Source organism: Camelus ferus, chromosome 4 (assembly GCF_009834535.1).
Source record: "Camelus ferus isolate YT-003-E chromosome 4, BCGSAC_Cfer_1.0, whole genome shotgun sequence".
Lineage (NCBI taxonomy): Eukaryota > Metazoa > Chordata > Mammalia > Artiodactyla > Camelidae > Camelus > Camelus ferus.
The window spans coordinates 52,235,304-52,249,456 of NC_045699.1; the positions used below are offsets into that span (position 1 = coordinate 52,235,304).

Consider the following 14,153-nt stretch of genomic DNA (forward strand, 5'->3'; position numbering starts at 1 on the left):
ACATGGCTTTCCCTCAATGTGTGTGCAGAGAAACAGCAAGCTCTCTGGTGTCTCTTCTTCTAAGGACAATAATCCTGTCATATCAGGGCCCCACCCTTATGGTCTCATTTAACCTTGATCACCTCCTTAAAGGCCCTATCTCCAAATACAACGACACAGGGAGTTAGGGCTTCAACGTATGCAACTTGGGCAGACACATCCAGTCCCGAACAATGGGTAAAGATACAGATCAATTAGGAAACAAAGGGGAAGGGAGTGGAGGAAGTTCCTGCCTAGCTGCAGTTATCTTCTGTGACCTAGGATGCAAGATCATCTGCTGATGATGAGTGGGACCTGGAGATGATGGAGTCCAGAGATAAGGCATACAGTTTTAGAACAGAGCAAGAGGAGGAGGAGGCAGGGCAGTGGAAGCCTTGGCAGGGTGGGTTGAGAGTCCTGCTGCAGGTGAAGACATGGATGTGAAATGGAGCTACACCAGAGCATGGCTAAGCACTTTAACCTGGGAGCCATCAATAGTTCAGGAGCAATCAGTGGTGCTGGAGCAGAGAAAAAAGAGCAGTGAATTTATCCCAGGCCACAGAGGAGTGTGTGTGTGTGCGTGCGTGTGTGTGTGTGTGTGTGTGTGTGTGTGTGCGTGTGTGTGTGTGTCTGGGGAGTATGAGGGGGGTTGAATGGCCAGGGGATCCAGGCGAGGTTAGGAAAGCAGCAAAAACGAGATGAGATCAGAAACATTGTGATAAAAGTAAAGAGACAGCTCAGGAGTCTCTGAAAAATCGCCTCTCATTTCACAAGAGCTTGAGAAGGTTAATGGTTCCATTTGGGTCTAAACCTGACAAAGCTGGGTTTGGTTGCTGCTTTGATCCCCTTTCAGACTCCGTGTCTTTGTCTCCTGGGACGGACTGCCTGGCTTGCACACTCATCTGCCGGATCACTTTTGTTACAAAGCCACAGAGATCATGGGAGATTTGTATGAAATTGTATTTATAAAGACAGGCTCCTCAAGAAAGAACAATTCTTGAGAATTTCACCCAGTCAAAGAGACCCGCTTCCTTGGCAGAGAGAGGTGACTAGCTGAGGTATTGGTGACATAATTACTGTGCATGGTGGTAGGAGGATTCCCCCGGGTCGTCCCCAGTCACGCCCCAGAGCCCTGGCACGGTTTAGAGGCCGCTAGCTCTGCCCCTCCTAGATATGTGACCTTGGGCAAGTCAATCAACTTTCCTGAGCCTGTTTCCTCGTCTTGAAAATAACTTCCCTTCCAGGGCTGTCATGTGGGCAGAATGAGATAACGGATATGAAATAGTGCAAGGTGTAGTCATTAATTACTTGGTCGAAGTAAGTGCCCAAACATCATAGGTTTCTTTAAGACTTATTATCATCATCATCATCATCATCATCATTTTAAGAGCAGACTTACCTGGAGGAAGATCTAGGGTAGGCTGATGTACTGCTTTCAAGAAAGTTCCTTCAGGTCCCATTCAGATCCACTGAGGAGAACTGAAAGGTGGTGGCATCCGTGAAGCTTGGAGCCCATGTCAGAAGCCGCCCCTGGGTCTGCCGCCATGGTTCTCAAGCTCTAGCGTGCTTCCAAGTCACCTGGAAGGCTTGTTAGAACACAGATGGCCGTACTCCACCTCCAGAATTTCTGAATTAGTAGTTCCAGGGCGGGGCCCAAGAATTTCCACGTCTAACAAGTTCCCAGGTGCTGCTGCTTTTGCCCAAGAGCCCACAGTTTGAGAATCACTGATCTGTAAGAACCACAGCCCTGACACCGGGCCCTGCTCCCCACCTGGCCCCTTTTCACAGAGGAGCCTCCGGCCCCGCTTCCTGGCAGCAGAGGAAGACAGGCTGCGTTTTGCAGATGAGTAAGGACCTTTTCCCTTCTTTCCCAATCAGCGGTCAGAAGGGAAAGTCACTGGTTCTTACTGATTAAACTCGAGAGCTGGCTTGGCCAGTCATCCAGGGAAGAGGGTTTAACCACACACCTAAATGAATGGGTTTGATCAACAATTAAGTGAGCTGTTCCTGGCGTGATCGTGATGGTGAAGATGTGGTCAAGCCGCCCGGCGAAGGAGGCGGTTGGGAGTGGATTTGCTGGTTCCTGCTGGGTTCAAAAGGGCTTCAGGGAGTTGGAAATGGAGCCAAACAGAATAAATGTAATTTTGAAAGCAGGAAATCGGCACTACTGAGAGGTAATGGTGAAGGGAATACAAAGTGTTGCTAAGTGTTGGCTTCTAAACTTCCTTCTCACACTCAGGAATTGCCAAATTTGGCAAGTTGAGTCCAGCTCCCACAAAAAGAGACGAAAAATGCCAGGTACTCTTTTCCTGGGCCTTCCCTGCGTTTAGGAGACCTGATGGAGACTTTGCCCACCGGTGCACTAACTTCCGACTCCACCCAAGGAGTAGGCAACAAGAATCTATCCGCCAGTGGGCAGGACAACAACAAGTTTCTTGAAGCATCTGGGGCCGTGGTCCAAGAGACCTCACAGGCACTCAGGTGGTTTCAGGACTCTAATGCCCAGGGAAGGCTGCACGGATGCCTTCTCTGGGCCCATGCTGTCCTGCTTGGCTGGCGCTATTCCTGGCTACAGCCCAGTGCCAGAGGGGTTCAGGGGGCACTTTGTCATCTTTTGTTGTTATTTTATAACTTTGCTCATAGCTAAGAATCTGTTCAACTCACAGTGAGTTCCAAACAAACGCTGAAATCAAAAAGCCTAGTTCTGAGTCCTGCACTTTCACGTTCAATCCTTTTGAACAAATCTCAAGCTCTCCAACTCTTAATTCCTTAAGCTGTTAAAAGGGAAGAAGAGAAATTTCTCCATAAAGGAAGAGGAGGAATAAAATGAAATAAATATGTGAAAACGCTTTGAAAACCATACTGTACTATAAAAATGTGAGTTGCTACTTTTATATAAATTTGAGCTAGCACACACGGCCTCTCTATAACACAGGCTATATTTTGGCCCTTTCTCAAAATCAGTGAGCCTTTTCCTTCTCTGTGCTCAGTCAGTATCTCAAAGCCTAGGTACTTAAAGCATTTTCACAATGAATTTTAATTAGCTGTTTACTAATCTAGCCCACTGGACTGTGAGTTCCTCAAGGGTAGACTCTAATTAGACCTTCTCTTTTCCCTCTGATGTCTGCTGGTACATAGTAGGTTCACAGTAATTGTCAAATGGGTTAAAAACATAAAAGAATCTGCTGAGGCTTTCCTGAGTGTACCAGGAAGTTCCCAGCTCACATGCAACTCTCATTTTCTTCCGCTGCAACACCTTTTGAGTCTGTAGCACGGCGCCCCAATGGACAAGGTGGGGCGATCAGATGGAATACGCTCTTGGCGAAGCTGCCGGTGGTCCTCCAGGTGCAAGTGATGGACACAGTGGAGGGAACGCGTCTTAATTGGTAGCACGAAAAACATTTCCCAGGTGCTGCGTTGGGTTGTAAGTGCCATCTGTCCTGCCACAGAGGATTAAAGGGAAGAATTCCTTTCTCCAGGTTCTGGGGATAGTGTAGGCATCAAGAAGCGTGTTGGTTGATATTAACCTGTCTGTGCTCCGCCTGGATAATTGCAGGCGAGGGAATCTGTCTAGGGCTTCCATTCTGAAGTCAAATGGATGGTGCAGTGGTAGGTCCCTCGTTCCCAGGTGTCTGGTTGCGCTTGTTAAAGGGAATTCTGGGAAGAATTAGAATTCAACAATTTCTAGCCTCTCCTGGAAGGCTCTGGGTCAATCCTCTCCACGCTATTTGATGTTTGATTCTCCAGGTGCAGAAGAAATGAAATTTACTTCTTCATTCTGGCCCTGTCTTCTCGCAGACATCCTCTTTCATTCGTTTATTAACTCCAGTTTACTGAGTTACCATGAAGGCGCCAAGATCTGTGCTGGGACCTAGGGGACACCGAGGAAGGTATGACATTATTTTCAGAGCTCAGGAAATTCACTGTCTTGGATGGGCGGTGGGGGAGGGGGTCAGACATAAACAAAATATAACCTAAAATAATAAGTGATATAATAGATATACAAAGAATTCTGGAGAGAGGGTTGTTTTTTTTTTTATAATACACATGGTCATATCTGTAAAAGAACCCTAGAACTTTCAGCTACTTTGGCCAATAAATCCCTTTTTGTTTAAGTTGGTTTGCTCGTGGTTTTCAGCGTTCACAGCTCAGGAAGTCCTGACTAATGCAGGAATCACATAAGGTGTTTGTTAAAGCCACATTTGAGCTGGGTGCTCCGGAGAGCATGGCACATGCAACCCCACGAAAGAACAAGGCCCGCCTTGGGAGTGTTGAGATACTTGATACAATTGCATCTTTACCCCGCAGTCCAGATGAGTCTGAACACCACAAGTTTGAGAACCCCTGCTTTAAAGCGCACCCAACTGTTCACAGCTGAAGACTCCCCCAGCTTTGCTCCTTCAGTAAAGCAGACATTTAAAAACTTCATACACGTTACTCATCACACTGACCCTATGGAAATGCACTTAAAAAGAAGCATAACCCTATATCCTTGGCTTTCAATGCCTATAAGCTTCTTGAAAGGAGGGCTAAAGAATTTATCTAATTATTCTTTCTAAATGAAGGGAATTCCTTTCCTGAGACAAATGGTGGCACCTGGGGTTGGGATAATGTTTCTCCTTGACACCCACAAATGAACAGTCAATTAATAATGAATGCACATACACAAATATTACTGCTTGGAGCTGTTTTCTTTTTTTTTATTTTTGAGAGGGGGCATTATATATGTTCCTGAACGTTAAGATGTTTATATCCCTTTGCCTAATTCATGTATAAACCTCATGCCTTAAAACTACATAAAGAAAGACTCAGTGAGGAACAGTGGCCCCATCTTCAGTAACAGTAATAAAAATAATGACATCCATTTATTACATAACTTCTCTGTGCCCAGCTCTATACTGTGTGCTTATATGCTTGACCCAATTCTGTCTTCAGAACAACCCTATGTGGTCATTCCCATTTTAGAGATGTGGAAACTGAGGCCCCAGGGAGTTTAAATAATTTTTGCCTGCAGCTAGTGGAAGTCAGAACAGGAATCCAGGTGGTTCCTTTCCACACACTTACCTCTGCCTCGCCAATTCCCTTATTCCCCAGCTCCAAAATCCTCCCCAGGAAGTGAGTTTCTGGCCCCTTCAGCTTCTATGGTGGGAGCTGAGTTTCCGGCAAGGAAGCTGGGGAGGAGAGGAATGGTTGTTAGGAAGTGGGGCGGCCACGGCCCCTCCATGTCATGTGGGACAAGGCTGAAGATCCCAGACATGTTTACTCCTGAGGGGAAACAGGGCAAGATTACTCTCCCCAAACATCCTAAGTCACTCCCATGAGTGCGTTAGGAGGGAAATCTAGGACCTGGGTGGAGAATTCAATTACAGTCTTCTAACACCAGCAATCAAGAGGATGAGCTGAACAGCGGGGAGGGGACTTAAGGTGCTCAGGCGCAGGAGAGAAGGTGGCACTTCGCGGGGAAGAGGAAGCGCTCCGGCCTCAGACATGCCTGGGTTGATGGAGCTCTCCCATGTCTGAGTGCTACACCTGGGACAGCTGAGTTAAACTTCCCATCTCTCTGCCCTCGTTATGAATTAAGCCCAGTAACACCTACCCTGCGGGATGGGAACACATATTCAGAGCCGCCAGAGAGCAATGGAGTAATAATACTATAATCACTGCCATAGACTGGACATCTCTCTTAGCACAGCTGTTTTAGATTCAAGCATCCAATAGAAAGGGTGGAGTAACTGCATTATCTGTAAAGAGTCCACCAGGGTAAAGACCTTTTTTAACCTCAATCTCCCCAAATGTGAACAGTTTTCTTCGTGACGCCAGAACAACACTTTGGAGAGCAGCACTGATTGGAGGGCGGGGGTAGGATTTCACAGGAACTTCTTCCTCTCTGCGTGCCGCGTTGTGGGAGGGGTCGGAGAGGCTCCCATATTATGTATATTTCACCTCCAATAAGGGATCGGGTTACTCTGACGTAACCGCAGGGAGCCTGTTATTTACCCTCGATCCCTGTAAAATTCTCACTACTGAGTTTACAGTTGATTGATTGTTCACTCCACATACTATAATTGCTTCATTAGAGGCTTCAGATGGTTCATTGTGTTGGCAACTTCCTGTAAAACTGTCTGCACAATCAGGGCCAGACACATGCCACTTGAGTCATCAGGAATTGAAGCGTTTGTTTGTTTGTTTGTGTGTGTGTGTTTGTTTTCAAAAGGCAGCATATTACACGGGATTTAATCCCGAGGCTGGGTGCGATCCTGCCAGCTGAGGGGCAGCACAGAGGCAAACAGATCCCTCCCTCAGTGATCTCAGCCGCTGCAGGGCGTATATTACCAGCCATTTATTAATGACTCCCTGATTTCCAGCTCCAGCCCCCACGTCTCTCAGGAACTTCAGAACGAGATAGCGAAGTTCCTCGAGATAGCCCCCACCCTCGCTTGGATTATCCCACAGGCATCTCCAGCTCAGCATCCCTGATACTGAGTTTCTCATCCCCACTGCATCCTCACGCCCCTGAGCCCGGTATCCTCTCCCAGCTCCCAGCTAGCAGAGAGCATCCCATGCATGCAGTGGGATGTACCATCTCCACTGACCGCCCACAAGGCCTCCCTTCCCCGCGTGCTTACATCCAGTCACCAAGCCCAGTGAATTCCTCCTTCCACTCCTGTTTTCTCCTCATTAGGGCCACTCCTCCATTTCCATGGTCACTTCCTTGGCCTAAGCTTCCACTGTTTCTTCCACAGACTACAGCAACCGCCTCTTTTACTCAAGCTCCCTCCGGGCCACAGGAGCAGAGCCATCTTTTAAAACTCAAGTCTGATAACATCACTCCCGTATTTACAGCCCTTTAAAAACTTTTCAAAGTCCTTAAGGAAAAAAATCTTCACTGACTGGGTTACACCTGATCGTACTTTTTCCTCAGCACCTGGTGTTCCTCCCCCTTTTTTCTTTAAAAAAAAAAATCCTTATTTCTCAGAACCCTCCTTGCTCCCTGATGTCAGGGGCCATGTCTCTTCCTCACCACCGATGAACGCCGTGGCCAGCAGGCTGCCATCCGCAGAGCAGGGGCTGAGGACATATCCGCTGACCTGTGGCCGTGAAGGAACACGTGGGGGTCTTCCCATTAGCCGGCTTTTCAGCCCTGTTCCAAATAGTGTCAGGGGTCTCTGGCTGTCCTCTCTAGAGCTATCACAGTCCCTGTCCCTCCCTACCTCCTTTACCCTACTTTCTCTTTCACTTGCTGCCGTCTGACCAAGCACACACTTTCCCCACGTGTCCTATTTATCGTCTTACCCCCAAGGCAGTGTGCGCTACATGCAGCTAGGGACTTCTGCTTTGTTCACGGCTGGAAACCCAGAACCTAGAAGGCTCAAAGGCACAAGGTAAAAAGCTAACCAAATATTTCATCCATCCATTTGTGTGTCTAAGTCATTCACGAACACCCAGCACAAAGGAGATTCTCAAAAAATAAAAGCTTGGATGAATCAAGTTTCTCCTGAGATCTTCCACTTCGGGGTTTGTGGGAAATCTCATTTTCCATGGAGCCTGCGTGGGGCGGAAACAGGCCCTTGCCTTTCTCTCTGGGCTCCCTGTTAAGGGTTGATCTGCGCTGAGATCAGGCGTGAACTCCTGACCCTGCTCCTTCTGGAACGCCGGGCTGGAGGCTCTCAGGGAGAAGCAGGACGTGACGGGGGCAGCAGATGGAGCCGGGGACAGCGTGGTGAGGAAAGCACGGAATACTGGCAGGAGAGGGGAAAGGTGTGTGCCAGGGCCCCTGGGCCGGCTGGCAGGGGAGGACGGGCTTCTTGTTAAGTTAATTGAGGTAATTTTTGCTGCCACCTTTTGGATAGTAACAAAATTCTCCTCTACCAGCTCCCGATCGTACCTCTGACTCCTGCCACGTTCCATTGTACAGAGATAGTGCTCTATATTTAGCTCCATTTATTTAGCTACTCCTTAAAATTTTGTCACATAAAAAATAATTATAGGATTTCTCTGACAGACTGCAATACATGGAATGCACCAAATTACAGGTATAATTTGGAGACCCAACTGGGATCGCCAAATAATGTTGACAGCAGTGGCCTGATTCCAGAGTCGTCCACGTGGCGGCTGGAGAGACTTTGTTCCTTAGGTCCCTCTCCTTAATCTGCATTTGGAGCCAAAAAAAAAAAAAAAAAAAAAAAAAAAAGTCAAAGGAACCAGAAGAAATTGAAAGAAGTGGTCCACAGGCCAAGGGATGGATGGACTCTGGGGAAGTCCAGCCTTCCTCCTGCTTGGCAGAGCTGGGAAGACCACCGGGCCCCCAGAACATCAGATGTGCTCTCCCTGAGAGCAGAGGAAGTTAGGCTGAACACCCTCTGCCTTTCCACCCCGCCAAGAGCCTGACCTACGTGACCTCTAGGAGAGAAGTGCTTTCTTTCTTCCCTTAAAAAAAGGAAAAAAATTGTTTTGGATTTCCTGTGACTGAAAGCTGCAGAAACCAAAGTCAATCTCCCAGGAGGAAAAGAATGGATCCCTGTGGGAAGTGAAGACCCCACTTGGCAGAGCCCTGGTGGACATAAATCCACCGGGAGACGAATAATTCTGTTTCTGATTCATTCCACAAAATGGTACTGTGTTCCGACTTTGGCACAGTCCCTGGGGAATCAGAGGAACAAGGGAAATCCATTCAGCCTAAAACCTTCAGAGATGCCACAGAAGAAGAGCCCGGGAGGGGCAGAGGGAACCCAGGGAGTGATGCCGACGAGAGTGGTGGGGCCCAGAGGCAGGGAACTGGGGAGGAGGATGGTGGCACCCTGCTGGTGATCAGTGACGTCGGTGGACTTCCCCCCTAAATCAGACTTTTCCTCGCAGATGATTCTTCACGGCTTTCTGGGAGGCGTAAAGGGCTCTCTGGCCACATACATTTCCCTAGGGTGCTGGGTAGAGTCTAGGGTCCAGGGCTGTTACTAACCCTTCCAAGCTTAAGCCTGCCACCCCTGGTGGCTCGAAGCACCTCCAGCATTAAGACAGCCAGCTGGTCCATTTGGAAGAGGTCGTCTTGGCTTTTTGCTCTGTGTTTGTCAGGGCAGGGAAGTGACTTGTCTCAGGTCACAGAGCAAGGCGGTGGCCACGCCAGTGACAAGGAACCGGCTCTCCGTGTCTCAGTCCAGGGCTAAAGCAAGTCCTGGGCTAGTTTAGTGGGAAGAGCCCTGGCTTTGGAGCCAGATATTCTGAGACTAGAATCCAGGCCCTGCCACACAGGCTGTCTCAAAGCCACTGTTTCTTCATCTGTAAGGTGGGCGTGGTCATCCCTGCTGGCCCTGTGAGCTTATCAGGATCAAGTGAGCCAGCCTGAGGGAAAGTGCTCTGTAAACTGTAAAGCACTGAGCAAATACTGCTCATTGTCATATTTCCTCACATGACTCAGGCCTCAAAGGGGCCCATCCTGCCCACTCCAGCCCTAAACAGAACAGCGTGATGTGGACAGGAATGGTGGCTGGGTGACTGTGTCCCTGTACCTTCCCGCCAGCCATCCCTCCCTCTTCCCCTTCGTCTCCCCACAACCGGGCCTGGGTAGAGGGAGCAGCAAAGCCATCCACCTTCTCCGTGGCTCCAGGGCCCTGTCTGGGCAAAAATCTTGGGCATTGGATCAGTTCTTTCCTGCCGGCATGAACATCTCAACTGTCACCTCTCCTCCTTCCCGAGGGTTTAGGACATGCAGAGGATCCTTCCCCTGGACTGTCTGTCTCCCATGAAATCAGAGGTTACTTTGTGTCCTGAAAGGGGTACCAGCACCCCCAGACCCTTGGAGGGCCGGGACTGGGATGGCTGCTGCTTGGTGACTGGCCCCCAGATCTCCCCAGCAGGGGCCACTGCTTCTGCAGAGCCTGCGCCTAGAACCACCAGCCCCACTTTGAGAGGGGAGGGTGAGGGGAGGTTGCAGGAATCCAGAACCCGACATGATCACAAACTTGCTAGTGCCGAGGGAGCAGGGGGGACAGTCCTCCTAACCAGTGGCCACCTCTGAGTGCAATGTCCTGCACTAACTTAGGCACAAAATGAGTACTCACTGAGTCCTGACCTGCCTGCGTCAGGGGCTCCCCCAGGCACAGTCACACTGGTCCTCCAACGCCCGATGGGGAAGAAACTACTGCTCCTGTTTTACAAATGAGGAAATGAGAGTCCAGAAAGTTTGTGCAATCTGCCCTAGGTCAGGCAGCCAACAGCAACATGAATATTAGCAACAATGAGTGCATTTAACAAGCCCAACATTTTTGGTGTGCTTTCTCACCGGGACCCCACAATAGCCCGAGGGTGGTGATCAGCTCCCTGGCTTACAGATGAGAAGGCTGGAACGGAAGCCGTCAAGGCCTTGCCCGGTCACACAGCTGGCGAGTGGCAGAGCTACAATCAAATCCAGATTCACTCGCGGTCTCCTGCGCACATGGGCTGCCGCTGGATTTAGACCCACAGCTCTGGATGCTAAGCCCCATGCACATGCCTCCAGCCATTCGGAGCTCTCTCTGCAGAATCACCAAGGGAGCTTTTCCAAACTGGGTTCTCGGGCTCCAGCCCTGCAGATCTGGGCTCAGTGGATCTGCGCAGCGGCCATGGCTGTGTTTACAGATGCACCCAGGTACTCCCAGTTCTCCCACCACTGCCTCCCGAATCATCAACATCTCTAACAGGAGAACCTGCCAGCCTCCCTCTTCCATCCTCAACTTCTGTCTTCACCTCCACCGCTGACAGCCTCTCTTCACTGTAAATACAGGGGCCATTTTTGGTTCTCACCTCCATCCACCTCTCAGGAGCAGCCAGCACCAGTGACCACTCCTCCTTCCTCAAACTCTCTCCATAGCATCCCTTTTCTCATGGGTTTCCTGCCACACTCTGGCCTCTCCCCCTTGGCCTCGCATCAACTTCTCGGTCTCCTATCCCTTTAATCTCACTGTTCCCGGAACTCTGCACTCAGCTGTCTTCTTTTGACCTTTACCTTGCCCTGAGCAACCTTATCCACCCCATGGCCTCAGTTACCACTGGTGTGTGGATGACACACGTCACCTGCCTGGAGCTCCCCTAGGCACCAAGGGGTGGAGGCTAAAATGCCTCTTGATGGCATCCACCTGGCTGGCTGTCCCTCCACAAACAAAGTGGCATGTCTGTGATGGAACATGCCATCTTCACCTGCTCCTCCTGGTGCCTCATCTCTGCAAGGGACCATTCACGGGTCACTAAAGGCATGGAACAGCTGCTGTGTAGGGTGGGGATACATTCCCCAACTCCCTCTGTGTCCTGTTGTTACCAAGTTCTAGAGATTTCTAGCTTCTAAGTCTCTCAGGAGCACCCCAGCTCTCCATCTGCATGGCCACCGTCCCAGTTTTTCCTGTCTCCAGAGCTCTGCTGCATGACTCTGGTGACTTCCTGGCCAGGCTCTCATCCACACAACCCACCCTCCACCCAAAAGCCAATCAATCAGGCCATGCCACTTCCCTTCTAAATCCCATTAAGTATTTCCCTCGGACCTTCAGCACAAAACCCAAGCCTTTTATCTCCCTCCCGAAGCACTTCCTGAGGGGCCAGACTTTCTAGACACATCTGCTAAAACTCCCCAGCTAACAGCCCATCTCTGCTCCAGGCACTTAGACCCGCACACCGTGCTGGGAAAGCTTCCCGGTGTTTCAATATCTCTGCACATGCTGCTCCCTCCGGCAGGAAGATTACCTCCTTCCCTATGTTTATCCTTCAAGGATCCCTAAGGAGGCACCTCCTCTAGAAGCCCCCTCTGACCACTGGCCTTAGGTAGGTGCCCCCCGTCACCTGACTCAGCAGCTCCTGCTCACCTCCTTCCCAGCACTTAGCACCAACCCTGGAACTATCACTGCCTGTCCGCCTCTCCCACTGGACCACACGCAGCCTCCTGTCTCCTTCAGCTTCCACTCTCCTGGGCCCAGGATGATGCCAGTGGCACTTAATAAATGTCTGTCAACTGATATGATCCAAATAATAACCTGCACCAAACATTTATTGAGGACTTAGACTGCCAGGCACCATGCTAGGCACACGCTGTGTGTCATTTAACTCATACAACAACCGTTGATGGTAACTAATTCTTATTCCCATTTTACAGGCAAGGAAACTGAGGCACAGGGATGTTAAGTAAATTGTCCAGGGTCACATGTTTAGTCAGTGACACAGTGGACACCAGAGCCCACAGCCTCATGAATAAATGAGTAAATGAATGAGAAACAGTGACTCAGGAGGCAGAGTGACTAGAACTTCTGCCCAGAATTTAGAGAGGACCACATTCCAGTGGTAATAGTAACCATGTGATCCTGAGTAAAAGTTACTGGGAAATGAACTCTGAATTCACCATGGGAAAGGGAAGACCATTAGCTCTTTAAAACTAACCAGCCAGACTCATAGACATAGAAAACACACTTACGGTTACCAAGGGGGAATGGGGAAGGAGTGGAGGGATAAACTGGGAGTTTGAGCTTAGCAGATACTAACTACTGTATATGAAATAGATAAACAACAAGGTCCTACTGCATAGCCCAGGGAACTATATTCAATACTTTGTAATGGCCTATAATGAAAAAGAATATGAAAAGGAACATATATAACTGAATCACTAGGCTGTGCACCAGAAATTAACACGACATTATAACCGACTATACTTCAATAAAAATTGTTTTTAATTAAAAAAAATATAAAACTAACCAGCCATCCCACAACTCTGAGGGCCTGAAGTAACCACATTCATAAGAAAAATGAGGGGAGAAAGGTTTTCCTCATTAGTCTCCCCGCTGGCCAGCCCAACCCTCCGTCCTGTTCAGGCTCCCAGTCCACTGAGCAATCTCCAGCATCACGTTGCTTCCCTGGCAGCTGGAAGAACCACAAACCCCATCGCTCCTTTCCATCACCCCCAATTCCAGGCTATGCCAGGCACACACGAGGGCAGAGAATGGTTTGAAATCTGTATGCGGGAGAGGCTGGGAAGGCTGAAGAAAGCAATTTTTGTTTCACGTCTTTCCTTTGTATAATGTTGTATCCTCTGACAAGTCCGCATAATACAGCTGAACTTCACCAATTGCTGCCTTAAGAGAAAACAGTGAAGACCTATCTTTAATGTCAAATGAACAATGGGCAACCTTCCAGAGGAGGAAAATGACTCGCTTTGAAAGAGCTGGCGAAGAAAAGTGCAAAATGTTCCAGCTTAACGTGGGGCGGGGGGAGAAAGTCAGCAGCTGTGTGTCGGCACGTCAGCTCCCGGCTGTAAGACCAGGGCGGCCTCCACCAGCCTTCTCTGTTGGCTGGGCCCACGGGCTGAGGAGGAAGCCTCCCGGCTTGAGTGGGGACCAACAGTGAGTGTCTATTCCTTGGGAATGCTGAGCCAGCTCCCTTCAGCCCAGGGGCGTCTGTGGGTAGATGTATACATGAATGTAGGGCTCTCCCTTCAAAGACAAGGGACCCCTGAAAGTGTGTGTGGGAACCTCAGCCCCTGGTTCTCCATCTTCTGCCAGAGCTTTCTGTCTGCCGCCCATCCTCTGCACAAGTGGCCACTCTCCACTAGGCTTTGAGATCGAGGTAGATTCTGACCAAACTTGCCACCGAGCCTGGGTGGACTAAACACTCTTTAAATGACTGTAACCCTTTAGGCTTTTCCCGTGAGATGGGAAGCATCCCGGGCTGCCTCTCCAGATTCAGATTTCATCCCTGCCACCTTATTTCTGATACTTTGGCCACATCAGGCTTCCTGTAATGTCCTGGTTGTGCAGTTTCATGTGGTCCTGTTCTCAGCCCCAGTGCCTTTGCACATGCTGTTCCCTCTGTCTGAAACGACTCCTGGAAAGTCCTTGAAGGCTTAGAGCAAATATTTCCTCCTTCTGGAGTCCCATCTGATCTCCCCAGTGAGTTGGCCACTCCTCTCCTTTGAGCCACAGGCTACCTCTATCATAGCAGACATTACCCTTTATGAAACTTATCAATTTACATGATGTCTCCTCCCTTAGGTGATGACTGTTTCAGGAGAAGGGGCTTTGTCTTATTCATATATACATGCACATATCCATATACACACACATATATGAATTCACATATACATTCAATACATGCCCTGGTCCTAGCTCAAGGTCTGGCATATATATAGT

The 14,153-nt window shown here is 49.3% G+C and overlaps 1 long non-coding RNA gene across 1 annotated transcript in view; it reads right to left on the reverse strand.

Annotated features, from left to right (window-relative positions):
• Positions 1-1,415: 1,415 nt before the first annotated feature.
• The window catches only part of LOC116663214, a 190,163-nt gene continuing 177,425 nt past the window's right edge, over positions 1,416-14,153 (reverse strand). Inside the window, exon 3 of the long non-coding RNA XR_004319386.1 lies at positions 1,416-3,889. This is a non-coding gene — a long non-coding RNA (uncharacterized LOC116663214). The remainder of the gene's footprint in view (positions 3,890-14,153) is intronic.